Source organism: Micromys minutus (genome assembly GCF_963924665.1).
Source record: "Micromys minutus genome assembly, chromosome: 23".
NCBI lineage: Eukaryota > Metazoa > Chordata > Mammalia > Rodentia > Muridae > Micromys > Micromys minutus.
Genome location: NC_137958.1, coordinates 1967840 through 1980358, shown reverse-complemented (window position 1 = coordinate 1980358; position 12519 = coordinate 1967840).

Genomic DNA, 12519 nt, shown 5'->3' with positions numbered 1-12519 from the left:
ACTTAAACATTTTGCATAAATGTATACAAATACAATTGTGCCAGTGCTTGGCTTTTTTTTTCTTTTTTTTTTCTTTTTTTTTTTTTTAAGGTTTGATACTGTGCATTAAGGTCTTACTATTTACAATGAGCAAAAAGTACATGTAAAACAGGGTGTAACCCGGAATTTGTCAACGTCTTCTTGGTGTGTAAGGATTGAGCATGACTTTTTTTTTGTTTTGTTTTTTTCTTGAACTTCACACAGTCTGTGAGTTGTTTCTGGGGCAGTGCGAGCCTCTGGGTTTAGCATCCCACTATCAGTGACTGCATATTATGTCTGTTCTTTTGTGACTGGGTTATCTCACTCAGGATGATATTCTCTAGATGCAGCCATTTTCTTAAGAATTTGGTTAAGTCATTGTTTCTGATGGCTGAGTAGTGTTCCATTGTGTAAATGTACCACAATTTTTGTATCCATTCATCTTCTGAAGGACATCTGGGTACTTTCCAGCTTCTGGCTATTATAAATAGAGCTGCTATGAACATTGTGATGCATGTATCTCTGGTTTCTCTTCAGATCGTATAAATCTTTCACCTTTTAAATCTAACTTCTACAGAGGGAAAGTCATAGAGTACAAGAGCAAGTTCAAAACCACCCTGCAAACTAAACCTGTGCAAGCACTAGAAGACAACAGGTCTCCAACTCTTTGAGCAGAGACTTCAAAGAAGAGACTTAAACATGATTCCCTCAAACAGAGTAAGGTAGTCAGACAAGTTTCTTCAGAAGCTGAGGCAGGGAGGTGAGAAGTTCAAGAACTTTCTGAACTACAGAACAAGCTGGGAGCTTCCTTCCCCCACCCCCAGCTCTCAGAGCCCTGCTGTCCTGCAGCCCACCAGTCTAGAGGAACCAAGGTCATGAACTCTCTGTCTACACTTAAAACCAGTAGCTGTGTCAGTGTGCACCCAAAAAGAGAAAAAACAGCTCTGAATGTGGCTTCCTGTTCCCTCACTCAGATGAAAGAGACCTAAGGAGATGTTGAGAGGCAAGACCCACAAAAGCAGCCATTGACTTGGACACTGTAGTCCTGGACAAGATGAGTCACTAGGAACAGGTCCAGGAGGACTTCAGCCCACAAGAGCTATCCTCTGCCAAAAGCAGCTTTGTTGTTAGTTAGGTGAGTGTCACAGCTGTGCTTTGTGTAGGGGAGCATGCAGAAAGGCTCTGCAAGATGACACTCGCTGGTTCTGAGCAAAATACTTGGGTTATTATACAGGTAAATGGACAGAACTGTAAAAGATCACAGGGAGTGAAGTAACCCAGAAGGACAAATGTTGCACCGTCTCTCAGCAAAGGCTGCTGGCTCAGACATCATCGTGAGTCTGTATTGTGCAGTAACTACAGAACCAGGGATGTAATGGAGAAATTGATGAAGACAGGGGGTGTATAGCAATGGAAAAGGAAGGAACAGTGTAAAAGATCTAATCATGGAAGTGGAAAAGAGGGAGGGTTCTTTGGGGAGGGAGGGGAAGGAGGGAAGGGAGGTAAATGCAGGAGAAGAGTGGGGGGAGGGTAAAATAAGTCAAGATTCCTGAACAAGTTGTAAGAACCAGACTCTCAATTAGTCAAAAAAAAAAAAAAAAAAAAAAAAAAAAAAAAAAAAAAAAAAAAAAAAACCACTCATAAGGAATCATGCTATCAGTAAATTATCTAAAAGTAAATCTATAATGCATGAAAGCCGATAGTATACCGGCTTAAATATACTATATGACTTAAGTAAAATTTCTCATCCTAGCGGGTAATGCTCCCTCAAAGAGACAGAGATCCTTTAACAAAAGCACCAGCAGTGGTCATGATGAGGCTTGATTCCCCAGTGTGAGGGGATGCTAGAGGGGAGAGGTGGGAATGGGTGTGCAGTGGAGGAACATCCTCACAGAGGCAAAGGGGAGGAGGCTGGGATGGGAGCTGCAGAGGGAAAACTGGGAAGGGGGCATTTGAAATGTAAATAAAAATAACCAATAAAAAAAGGAAGTCATGAATCTGAAAGAGTGCAAAGGATCGTTGGTATGTTTGGACAGAGGAAAGGGAAGGGAATTGTTACAATCTCAAAACCAAAGGGAAAGAAGTGACTCTGATCTTGTGCATAGAAAATTCCTGAAGAAGAAAGCCAGATCACATCTTCAGTCAGCTCCATCTCCACCAGACTGCTTCACCCCCAGTGCCAATGAGAGAGACCAAGAAGGTCCCAACGTGGACAGGGAAGATGCCATTGTCTCCTTTGCGGCCTTACTTGTTTTTGCCTCACTAGGAGATGATGTCTTCACAAGATCTGCTCCCGTGTGCCTGCCCAGCACCTGCTGATGACAGCATTGCTTATAAGAAAATATGCCTATTCAATTTTTCTCTAACCTTTATGAGACAGTAGCTGGAACACACTGGGGTAACGGCCAGGGTAGCCCAGGGACTCATTTGTCATCTTATCTGTAGGTATCGGACTGTGAGGACCTCTCGGTACTGAGGAAGTGACCCCTTTCAGTGCCGATTACAGTGATAACAGGGGTTGGGATAGAGCATCAGGGGATAGCCGTCTGTGGGCTGGAAGGAAAGCAAAGCATTCCTGGCATAGAGCTCTGCAGAAAAGCCTGGAAGGCGGCTGTATGCTGAGTGTGTTTCAACCTCAAAGGGAATATTTACATCCATGATATTTCTGCCTCAAGACACACTTAATTTCTAACTAATTGGATCCAATTACAAATCAAATCTGTTTAATGTAAACAGAAATCCATCTAGACTTTACCCTTGTCACCTGAGTCACTCTGATAATTAAGGGTTCTTTTCTCTGTGAGTCTCTGTGTCTCTGTGTCTGTCTCTCCCTTTCTCTCCCCCTCAGCCTCTCATTCACCCTCAGACTCTCAGACATCCCAATATGTGACCTACCACATGGATGAACGATTTCTGCCACTAAGGCACAATTTACTCGCCACACTTACCTACACCTTAACCAGTACAGTAAAACACAAGATGGCGTCCGCACCACCATCCGGAGGGGAGTTATGTTTATGAGTATCTTCTCCAAAGCAGAGAAATACACTCTGCATCATCTCACTGCTTTAAAATCAGTGCCGTCACTGGAGTTTAGGGGGTCAAATGGGTTTTAGGCTTACAGTTCAGGGCTACAGGGTAGTAAGCAGAGCGCTAGAGATCAATACATGATTTCCTCAGTCGTCCTGACATGGTTTGCTGTTGTTTCCTTTTAACCACGTCACAGAATAGATAAAGCACCACCAACCCCAATCATTAACCTTCAGGCAATGTGATTTTAAAGTTCTTAGCATTTGTTCATTTTAATTTAATGTGTATGGGTGTTTTGCCTATATGGAGGTCTGAACCCCATGTCTTCAGTACCCATGGAGAACAGAGAAGGCATCAGACCTCCAGCAACTGGTGTTACAGATTATTGTGAGCCACCATGTGCATGCTTGGAACCAAACCCTGGCGCTCTGCAAGATCAGTGCTTTTAACCTCTTAGGTGCTGAGCCCTCTTGACTGCTGAACCCTTCCTTCCTTCTTTCTTTCTTTCCTCCCTTCCTTCCGTTCTTATTGCGTGGATTGGTGGAGTTTGTTCTGGGACACTCTGTTGTTTCTATTGGCATGGAACTGTACAGGATTAATAACAGGGAGGAGGGGCTGGAGAAGGGAGGGGGCTGGAGATACAGCTTTGGTGGTAGCATTTACCTAGGATTCGGGAAGCCCTGGTTTTGACCCCAACTCTACACACCTGTCGTTCTAGCATTTGGGATGTAGAAACAGCAGGAACAGAAGTTTGAAGTCATCCTTGGCTACATAGAGTTTCCCCGGTAACCCTAGGCTTTCTCTAAAATGGGGATTATAGAGAAGAGTCCACCCCCCCATCTCTGCCCCTTGGTACCTAGACTTCAGATACTCCTCTTGGTGTGTTTTTTAAGGCACTGCCTGTGAGGCCTGTTCATCCGCACAGGTCGGAGGCAGGAACAGGGCACACACAGCTGCCCCATGCTAACCTGGCTGAGACACATCAGATACACATCACTTCTCTGGCTCCTTCCATCCGCTAGGTACAAACCACAGCTATCGGGATATCTTAAAGCTTCTTCCCACCATTCCATGCCACATGAGATGGTAGGTGTGATTTGGTCTGTGTCCTCCAACAACGATTACCAGCTCAAGAGTCTTCCAGGCCTTCTTGGTGCATTACTGGAAATATCCAAATGCTACTTTAGGTGGAAGACTTCCATTTACCCTCAAAGGGAGCTGTGTTCCAGTCTCTGGACATCCACGACTCCCCATCTGTACTGACCCTGGTGCATCAGTTCCCTTTCCCTGATGCTGCTCTATAGATGCTTCCTCTTGAGACTGTAAGAGGGGCTGGGTTTGAGGATGATGGGATCTGCATGGCTAACAGTAATTCCCAAGCAGTAGCCATTTTAGGTCATGCCTGGGTGGGCTCAAACATGACAATAGGACTTTACCTGTCAAGGGGGTTGCTGCAGTTTTGATTAAGACTCTGGATAAGAGCGCCCTGGATGGCTTGGGTGGCTCCTGTAGAATGAACCCATCGAGGTCTAAGACAGACAAGAGGAGTAAGAATGAAGGACAGACAGACTAGGCTTTACAAGAAGGAAGGGAGGAGCTAAAAGCAAGAGGTGACCAGATTCTTCTAGCTTCCAGCAGGATCCTGCCATGAAGCCCAAGAAATCCTTAGTCCAAGAAATAAAAATTTCCTAAAACCTTATGAGAACGAATTTTCACTTCTTGAAACTACTGCGTTCACATCAACAACAAAAACCGTTGAAGGTAAAAATTTGGTAGCCACTGTGAAAAGGTAGATGATTTCAAGAGATTTGGAAATGTGAGCCTCTGCTTTATAGAGATTCCCCGATTTCTATGTCTAATTGTAACAAGAAGTGTTTCCATAGATAACTGCATGTTTTAATGTTCCTAAGCATTTTTTGTAGGACCAATTAAAGCACACGTGGTTCATCTGGGGTTACAGAAGAATGGGCGGCTGTCTCTCACACCTGCACACTGCCCTACTTTCTTAATAAGGAAAAGATTTAAGGGAACAGACACAAGGATGGCACTGGGAAAGGGTGGGGACTGGAAAGACCTGCTGGTGCACAGATCCCTAAGGGATAAGGGAAAGATCTGGTCAGACAGAGACCTGGCCACACCCACCTCCTGATGATCCAGCCCTGCCCTGGGAAGCAAAAAGGTTGGGAAGACAGTCAGTCGTCTCCAGAATCAAACCTCATGGCCCTGACATCTTCCTTGATGTGCTGGCATGTTTTCTAAGGACACATTCACACCTTTTTCTTTGACCGAAGTTCAGGATAAAGATTTTGTCTGATGTGTATTTACTTTCTTTCTGCCTACTGCCTAGTGGAGGCCTCTCTTCACTTTAATTAAAAACCCCACCTGACTTTGACATGCCATACTAAATTAAACAGAACTTTTAACTCTCATAACAAAAGCCATAATATAGTAATTCAAGGGACACTGGGTACACAGAAAGTCTAAATTAATCAAAATGGTAGTTGTTGGAAATCCAGGACTCTCTAAGATCATTCTTACTGAGCTCAGCTATAAAATTCTTCCTCCTCTCTAACTACAATAAAAAATGTAGTCTTTTTCAAAGTAAGCCAGACATTTTATACAAGTGTAACTCCACACACACACACACACACACACACACACACACACACACACACTTCATCGACCGTTAACTGAGAGCTGATTATGTCCCTCATTTTCTCAAATAGCTTATATCATTCACAAGGAGCCAGAGCATAATTTGAGTGAATTCGCATGAGATATTCCCTCCATTTCAAACGCACTGAAGTGGAAGATGATAGTGCTATCTTTTCCCCGTATCTGACCATCTCAGCTCTCTGCTGGGGGGGAAATCCTTTCCAGAATTTCATATTTAAGTGCATTACGTTTAATGTGGTTTCTAAATTTTGATGCTTCTGATTCATTTAAACTGCTTGGAAAGACAGACAGAGATTTTGAGACCCCCAATTGAACTGAAATCAAGCCCACTCTGAGCAGCCGGAACATACAGTTTCTGACAAGGAGCAATAGCTTGGCTTTGGTGGCACAACGCCTGCGCTGAGTCAGCACTCAGGAGCCCGAGACAGAAGGCCCGGGAGTTTAGGGCCATCTTGGCTAAACAGATCAAGACAAGATCAAAACAAACGAATGAATATGTAACCAAAAATACGTTTAAAAAAAAATCTCTGAAAGCCCTGGCTCTCCAAATTGACCTTCTATCTTTTTTGGCCTCCAGAACTCAGTAACCAAATACAAAGTAAGAGATGACTGACAATAAACCTGACAAGAGGGTCAAGAGAGGATTCGTGGGCACTGTTCTGAGTAAACTAATTCTGAGTATGATTTCATACTAGCCTTCAACAGAGATTACTGCCCACTCTGATGCATTTTTGCTGACATTAAGAGATGTTTCAGGAACACACACAGGCTGGACCCAGGCCTCCCCACACATATGTAAGAGATGTGCAGCTTAATCTTCAAGTGGGTCCAGAAGAAATGGAGTGAGGGCTGTCCCAAATGCTGTTGCCTGTACATGGGATGTTCTGGGCTGTTTTTGCCTGGATTCAGTCGGGGGAGAAAGTGCCTAGCCTTATGAAGACTTGATGTGTCAGGGTGAGGAGATACCCAAGGGCTTCCATCCACTCAGTGGAGAAGGGGTGGGGACTAAGGGGAAGGATTGTGGGTGGATGTATTGTGAGCAGGATCTAATGTGAATCAGTAATAAATAAACTAATTAATAATTAAATAAATAATAAAATAAAGAAAAACAAAAAGACATACTTTGGGGAAGAATAAATAAGATTCTGACAAACTTCATAAATAATCTTTACATCACACGTGTGTCACGTGTCTTTTGTTACCTTCTGTAATGTCCTGCGCTTGTTCTGCTACAGCCATAAAACCCTAGCTACTGCTCCTAAGCTAATGTTGTTTGAGTCCATGTCTCTTGGATTTCTGATCTAACAGATTTCTTTAGCTCTCAACCTCTGAAGCCATTCTTGCTGATCATTCCTAACTACCATTCAGGAAGTTATGTTTTATCTGTCTTAACAAGAGTTAGAAGGTGTGCTCACAGACTAGTGTTTCTTCAGATTGATAGATTTTATAACAAAGGGGGGGGGGGGTTAATGGCAGACACTCCTCCCCCAAGAAGAGAGAATTGTTCTTCCCTTTAAGGGCAGTGGTTTAGTCATGTGATTGTATGTGCACCACATGCATGTAGTAACTTGAAGAGGCCAGAAGAGGGCAGTGATGTCCTGACAATGGAATCACAGGTGGTCATAAGCCACCATGCCAGTAATGAAAACCAAACCACAATCCTCAGCACAAGCAGGAGGAGAGAGGAGCAATGGTGAATCCCTCCAGACCCTTGACTCCCCAGTTTTAAATAAAAATAACACAGTAAGCAGAATATTTTATTTATGATGAAGCCCACAGGAAAATTTTTATTACATTTTATCCTCTCTTGAATTCTTCTATAGGGAACTTTGATCCTAGTGATTTGACTAACACATATGTTGGCATCCATCCCCACAGAGAATAAAACACAAACTTCCAGGGCAAGGAAACCACACTTGCATGATAGCTCCTGGTTAGACTGTAAATATTTCAAAGCAGACTGTGTCTGTAAATTCTGAGTAAGTCATTAAACTCCAATGCTCTGCCAATAAGCAAGTTTGAGTGTCTGGCCTTTACTTTTTGGAATCTTGGTGCCTGTTATTTTATAGCTTGGAGTCTTTATTTTTATTTATTTGCAAAATGAAATTAGTAAGATCTCTGGTTTGCCAGTATTAACATCATGGGGTATTTTGAGTTAACATGATATTTGTTCATTCAACGAATATTTATTGAGCAATTCTTTACTTTGTGCTGCATCCTGGGGATGTAGCTGAGGCCACGGTAGACGCTGGCTCTGCTCTCACTAATAAAACACTAAAGTGCTGCTGCAAAGCCAACAGAACTACCCGTTAGAACTCAGTCTGCCCCTGAGGAGTTGGTAGAAACTTAAAAGGCACAGCTATGATTCGCATAACCACTAAGAACTTTTGTAAGATTATGATAATTGGGTCATGTTCATAACTATTGAGCGGATTCTTTTATTTTCAAGATATCGACTGGTGACTTTGTGGACAACACAAATAATAACAATTCCATTTTTAGGAGTGTTTACATTTAATCTGATTAATTTTACAGATTTCAGTCCTGGATAAGTCCAAACCAGCAAGTACCAGGCATGCAAACAAAGAAAAATAAAACATAAAAAGAAAAGTAACAATGACTCTAAATAAAATTCATAATTATACTTTTGTGAATTCAGGTTCTATTTTTATTTTCTCTTTCTGAAGAGGTGGTTTTTTTTTGTACAGAAAACAATACATTATAAATTACTCAAACATCTAACACGTGCCAGATGTTTCATGTTTACCCCACAATTTCATTTGCTGGAGACCCTGTTACTGCACTGGATGTGTAGGTGGAGCCTGAGAGGCTCAGGGAGACAGGGCGGTTCTCAGTCTCAGCTGTATCCTAAAGCTAATGTTGTTTCCAGTAAACCTCAGAGATGCCGCTCAGGGTCATTTCTAGCTATTGCTGTCCCTTTGAGGCTGGGCTCCAGGGCAGTTTATCAATCGGGACACCATGTCAGTTTGTGTGGTATATTGTTGATATATTATGAGTTCCATCTATTGATGTTCTGCTAACATGAGGAGCCAGCATCATCCCCACAAATAAATGTAAATGTTGTTTACACATGGTCACATGGAAGGAGTGGGTTCAGTGGTGGTTTTGTAGACCCATTGTTCTAAGTCTGCAGCGGCAATAGGAGAACCTAGAAAACCTGTTGAGCCCCGACTCTCAGAGGAGTTCTGTGTCTGCAATACCCCCTGAGTTCTTGCATCTCTGCGACATGTCTACAGGGTGTTTGAAAGTCAGTGCAACAAGGCAAGAGGTGTTAGTTTAGACAAAGGAAGTGCAAAGAGCCTTTTTTATGTTAAAAAAAAAGATGATGATGGAGAGGGTGGCCCTCCAGATCACATCATCCATGTTAAGGAAACTGGTTTCAGAGGAAGCAAATGTTCAAAGACTTCTACTTTGAGGAAAGGAGACAGACAACTTCCAGAAACAGACGACTTCCATGATTTTTGGGATTCATCTCTAACAAATGCCAGAGGAGACTTATCCTCTGGTATGTATTGCTAATTTCCCACCAAGCTCTGGTTTTGTGACCAGTTTCACTCTGCACACCAACCTGCACATCATGGTAACCGCCTGATTCAGCCTCCTAAGTTCTGGAATCCCAAGGATTAATTCATCGACAATTCCTGTCCTTTTGGTATATATAGATGCTAAAGATAGAGCTAGGGCTAGAAGAGATAGGTATAGAAAATCTATAGAGAAATAGGAGGAGAGTGGGCAGCCTTGTCGAGTTCCTGATTTTAGTGGGATTGCTTCAAGTTTCCCACCGTTAAGTTTGATGTTGGCTGTTGGTTTGCTGTATATTGCTTTTATTATGTTTAGGTATAGACCTTGGATTCCTGTTCTTTCCAGGACTTTTAACATGAAGGGGTGTTGAATTTTGTCAAATGCTTTCTCAGCATCTAGTGATATGACCATGTGATTTTGTTCTTTGAGTTTGTTTATATGGTGGATTACATTGATGGATTTCCTTATATTTAACCATCCCTGCATCCCAGGGATGAAGCCTACTTGGTCATGGTGAATGATTGTTTTGATGTGTTCTTGGATTCGGTTTGCAAGGATTTTGTTGAGTATTTTTGCATCAAAGTTCATAAGTGAGATTGGTCTGAAGTTCTCTTTTTTTGTAGGGTCTTTGTGTGGTTTAGGTATGAGGGTTATTGTAGCCTCAAAAAATGAGTTAGGTAGTATTACATCTGATTCTATCTTGTGGAATAATTTGGAGAGTATTGGTGTTATGTCCGAAAGGGGTACAGAGCTAAACAAAATGTTCTCAATTGAGGAATATCGAATGGCTGAGAAACATCTGAGGAAGTGCTCGATATCCTTAGCCATCAGGGAAATGCAAATCAAAACAACCCTGAGATTCCACCTCACACCAGTCAGATTGGCCAAGATCCAAAACACAGATGACAACAGATGCTGGCGAGGTTGTGGAGAAAGAGGAACACTTCTCCTCTGTTGGTGGGGTTGTAAAATGATACAACCACTCTGGAAATCAGTCTGGCGATACCTCAGAAAATTGGACATAGTACTACCTGAAGACCCAGCTATTCCACTTCTGGGCATATACCCCAGAGACACTTTAATACACAACAAAGATACATGCACCACAATGTTCATAGCAGCTCTATTTATAATAGCCAGAAGCTGAAAAGAACCCAGATGTCTTTCAGTAGATGAATGGATACAAAAATTGTGGTACATTTATACAATGGAATACTACTCAGCCACCAGAAACAATGACTTAACCAAATTCTTAAGAAAATGGCTGCATCTAAAGAATATCATCCTGAGTGAGATAACCCAGTCACAAAAGAACAGACATAATATGCAGTCACTGATAGTGGGATGCTAACCCCAGAGGCTCGCACTGCCCCAGAAACAACTCATAGACTGTGTGAAGTCCAAGAAAAAAAAGAGAAAAAAACAAAACAAACAAACAAAAAAAAGTTTTGCTCAATCCTTACCCACCAAGAACACATTGACAAATTCCGGGTTACTCCCTGTATTGCATGTACTGTTTTCTCATTGTAAAAAAAAAAAAAAAAAAAAAAAGAAAAAAGAAAAAAGAAAAAAAGAAAGAAAATCTTTACATACCATGAAAACTTTGACTATTTCCAGGTTACATCTTGTTTTACATGTACTTTTTGCTCATTGTAACTAGTAAGATCTTAATCACACTATCAAACCTTTAAAAAAAAAAACCAAGTACTGACAAAAATGTATTGTATTCTTTTATGCAAAAAAAAATGCTTAAAATCTGTACATTTATCTTTGTTTTTTCAAATAAAGTTGTAAAAAAACAGATTACAGAAATATATGGGAAAGGAATATTCAACAGTAGCTTCTATAAGGAAGTCAAAATAAAGTATCTGTACCTGAAAAAAAAAAAAGAAATTATTATGGAACTTGTTAAAACTTGCCCCCAAAATAAAAGATGGAGAATAACAGACAAACTAAGGTTGAATGGATGAAATTAAAGGTAGAAGGAGTCACACATACTCCTTGTAGGGTCTGACAAGGCACATGCCTTTAATGCCAGCAATCAGGAGGTGGATTTCTTTGAGTTCCAGTCACCCAGAGTGTGTAGTGAGACCCTGTTTCAAAATGATAATGATGATGATAGAAAGACTATAAATGGATAGATAGATAGATAGATAGATAGATAGATAGATAGATAGACAGACAGACAGGTAAATATTCTTTGCAAGCTATGTCGAATATCTTCCTTGAGTTTGTCAAAAGCATTATTATTGTGACTGAGCAAGAACACTGCTCAGTATTACAGTTCTGCGATAAAAAGAGTCTTAAGCCAGGGCAGGATACTTTGCTAATAAAATAAAGCCTTTCATCTCCCCTTAAATTAAACAAGCCTGATTTCTTTGACCATATTTTGAACATAGTTCACCTTACCCGATGATTCCCTTCAGGGCTCTCGATTTTAATTCTGTAAGTGTCAGTCAGACAGGGGTGGGATGGGGGGGCAGTTCATTCTCTATGAAAACAGACCATTGAGAAGCCTCCCTGAGAGGGTACATAGGGTGGTAGAAGATGTGTGGAGCTTAAAAACAGAGAGGGGAGGGCAGGCCTGAAGTCTGGGGTTCTGTGCAGCCCACAGCCTTTCCTGCCTCTCCTGTATGAATGTAGCCAACATGTAATGTTATTGGGGTTGTCTGTATGGCTTCCAAGATGGCATTCCTCATACCTTCATAGGCAGATGCATCCAGAAGGTTGTCTCTGGGGTGTCATTTATGCTCCAATAGTTTGTGTGTCATCTTGAGTCAACTAGACTCAAGGTTTTCCCTCAGACTGTTATGTTAATGTTTTAATCCTGGTTAAGCTCCTGGCAGATGATTAGGCTGAATCAGACAATAGATATTGAAGGAAAACTTGCTGAGAACAGGCTTTTCAGATAAGCTAAAGTGAGTGAATTAAAAGCAAAAATCCAGTGAGCTAGCATCTGGGGAGTCATCAAGAGAACAAGAGAATTGTACTTAGAGTTAAGTAATGAAAGGGGGAATCTTAGGCTCTAGACAATGAAGCAAAATACTCTTGTGTTTCCCCAGCACTAACCTTCGTAAAAAACAAAACAAAACAAAACAAAACAAAACAAAACAGTTCTGAGCTGAGGACATTATCAAAGCTTTGGAGGAACTAAGAGTGTGGTGTTCTGACTTAATTAAAATTTGCAGAACCCACTTGAAGCAAATGTCCCAGTGGTGGTGACAGCCGAGATTTTCTGGCTACACGGAACTG